The following is a 2,708-nucleotide window of genomic DNA, read 5'->3' as shown; positions in this document are numbered from 1 at the left end:
GGATGGATGAACTTACAAGGGAGCGATCCCTGCAGAAAATGGAAAATAATGGGGAGGGAAAAATGTTCTTGGTGGGAGGATCCCTTTGGAGATGGTGGAAGTTACGTTGAATTTGAGGATTGAATTATGTGCTGGACGTGAATGCCAGTGAGAACACTATCCCTGCTGCAGTGGTGGGTGGATGGTGTGAGATGGTACACAGGTGAAGGCAGCATTACTGCTGGGGGAAGGGAAGCCCTTTTCTTTGAAGGGGGAAGGCATCTCAGTAGTACTGGAATGAAAAGCCTCATCCTGACAGCAGATGCAGACAGTGCAGTGGGGACCACTGAGACCACTCGGACCATCGCTGCAATCCCTCGTCAGCTTCAGGCAGATAGACGCCCGATCTACAGGTGAGTGAAACAGGTTGCCCGTGAGGGAAGTAGTGTGTAGTTGTGGGGGGTGGGGGGGGGGGGGCTGCGAATGTGGACTGTTTCCGTGAGACGCCAATCGTTGGCTGAAATTTATTTTTTCCCATTTGTTGATAAATTGAAGAAACCAAACCGCTCCTTGTTCACGAAACAACTAAACGCTCAATAACAATCTGCTTTGCGCTATTTTATTGTAGTCAGTAATGTTAGATCAGACCACAGAGCGGTACAGCGCAGGAACAACCCAGTCGGACCTGGAACCTGTGCCGACCAGGATGCCAGTGGAAGCTAATCGCATCTTGTTTTTAAGTGTAATTTGTTTTTATTGGGAATGCCTGCAGTGCTAACGTAAATTAAGTTTTAATTGTACCTGGACATACTGGTGCATATGACAATAAACTTGATTTTAGACAGTCCCATGAACAAAGTCGCCAAAGAGACGCAGTTGATAGATTTGAAAAGTTGTCACAAATAAGGTGACAGTCTCCTGTAGTCGAGGGAGAGACAATTTCTTCGAGCTACATGTAATGGTTACAAATCCTCCCATCATCAGACCGCCCTGTTCGCACCTATATTGCAGACACCCACATTCAACAAGTGATGAATTTAAATCCGCATTGACAACCAAGAGAAAAAGATGTAGATGCTGGAAATCCAAGCAACTGGAACTCCAAAGTACTGGAGGAACTCAGGAGGCCAGACAGCATCTATGGAAAAAGAGTACAGTCGACATTTCCGGCCGAGACCCTTGGGCAGGACTGGAGAAGAAAAGCTGAGGAGTAGATTTAAAAGGGTGAGGGGAGAGAGAAACCCAAGGTGATTGGTGAGCCTGGAGGGGGAGAGATGAAGAAAAGAGTTTGGAAATTGATAGGTGAAAGAGACAGGCCATGGAAGAAAGAAGGGATGGTGGGATGGGAGCGCAGAGCACCAGAGGGAGTCGATGAACGGGCAGGTGAGAGAGGGAAAAGAGGATAGAAATTGGTCAACGGTGGGGGGAGGGGGAGAGAGACAGTGCATAGGTTCTCGGCGAAGGTGTCCCTAGACCTCCTCCCTCACTACCATTCAGTGCCCGAACAATCCTTCAGGATCAGACGACTCTTCCCCTTGAGTCTGTTGGGGTCAGACACTGTGCTCGGTGCTTGCGGAGGGCCCTCCAGTACATCGGAGAGAGCCGACGCGGATTGGAATTCCGCTTCACCGAGTCCACCAGAAATCGCGGCATCTTCCAGTGGCCACCCATGTTAACTCCACTTCCCATTCCGATGTGTCTATCCATGGACTCCTCCACTGTCGTGATGAGACCACATTTAGACTGGAGGAACACCTTGTCTTCCGTTTGGGTAGCCCCCAACCTGGAGGCATGAACATCGATTTCTCGAACTTCCGGTGTGCCCCAGTTCCCCCCCCCCGCCTATGCCACGACCCTCACTCCTCCACCTCGCCCCTCCTCCCCACTTCCACCACTCCTCCCCGCCTCCCCACTACCTCCCTTCCTCACCACTCCACACTCTCCCCAATCCACACTCCCTCCCCTACTCTCCACTCCACACATTCCCTCCCCTGCTCCCCCGCCTCCCCACTCCCTCCCTCACTCTCCACTCCACACCCACCCTTCATCCCCCTCCTCCCCACTCCACATTCCATCCCCAATCCCACCCCTCCTCCCCCGCCTCCCCACTCCCTCCGCTACTCTCCACTCCATACACTCCCTCCACACCCACCCCTCCTCCCCACTTCCACCCCTCCTCCCCTCCTCGCCACTCCCTCCCCTCCTCCCCACTCCACACTCCCTCCCCACTCCACACTCCCCCCCTCCTCCCCACTCCACACTCCCTCCCCTCCTCCCCACTCCCCCCTCCCCACTCCACATTCCCTCCCCACTCCACACTCCCTCCCATCCTCACAACTCCACACTCCCTCCCCTCCTCCCCACTCCCCCCTCCCCACTCCACATTCCCTCCCCACTCCACACTCCCTCCCATCCTCCTCATTCCCTCCCCACTCCCCACTCCCACCCTCCTCCCCGCCTCCCCACTCCCTCCCCTATTCTCCACTCCACACACTCCCTCCACACCCACCCCTCATCACACTACTCCCCACTCCCACCCCTCCTCCCCCCCACTTCCAAACCTCCTCCCCACTCCACACTTCCCTCCCCCACTCCACACTCCCTCCCCACTCCCACCCCTCCTCCCCCTCCTCTCCACTTCCACCCCTCCTCCCCCTCCTCCCCACTTCCACTTCTCCTCCCCTGCCTCCCCACTCCCTCCCCACCCCTCCTCCCCTACTCCCCACCCC

The 2,708-nt window shown here is 55.4% G+C and overlaps 1 protein-coding gene across 1 annotated transcript in view; it reads left to right on the top strand.

Annotated features, from left to right (window-relative positions):
- Nucleotides 1-298: 298 nt before the first annotated feature.
- LOC132394472 (uncharacterized) overlaps nucleotides 299-2,708 on the top strand; it is a 27,013-nt gene continuing 24,603 nt past the window's right edge. Inside the window, exon 1 of the mRNA XM_059970671.1 lies at nucleotides 299-392. The gene's annotated coding sequence lies outside the window, so the exon portion shown is untranslated. The remainder of the gene's footprint in view (nucleotides 393-2,708) is intronic.

The sequence above is a fragment of the Hypanus sabinus genome, chromosome 5 (genome assembly GCF_030144855.1).
Source record: "Hypanus sabinus isolate sHypSab1 chromosome 5, sHypSab1.hap1, whole genome shotgun sequence".
In the NCBI taxonomy this organism is placed as follows: Eukaryota; Metazoa; Chordata; class Chondrichthyes; order Myliobatiformes; family Dasyatidae; genus Hypanus; species Hypanus sabinus.
This window is presented reverse-complemented; position numbering and strand designations above follow the sequence as displayed.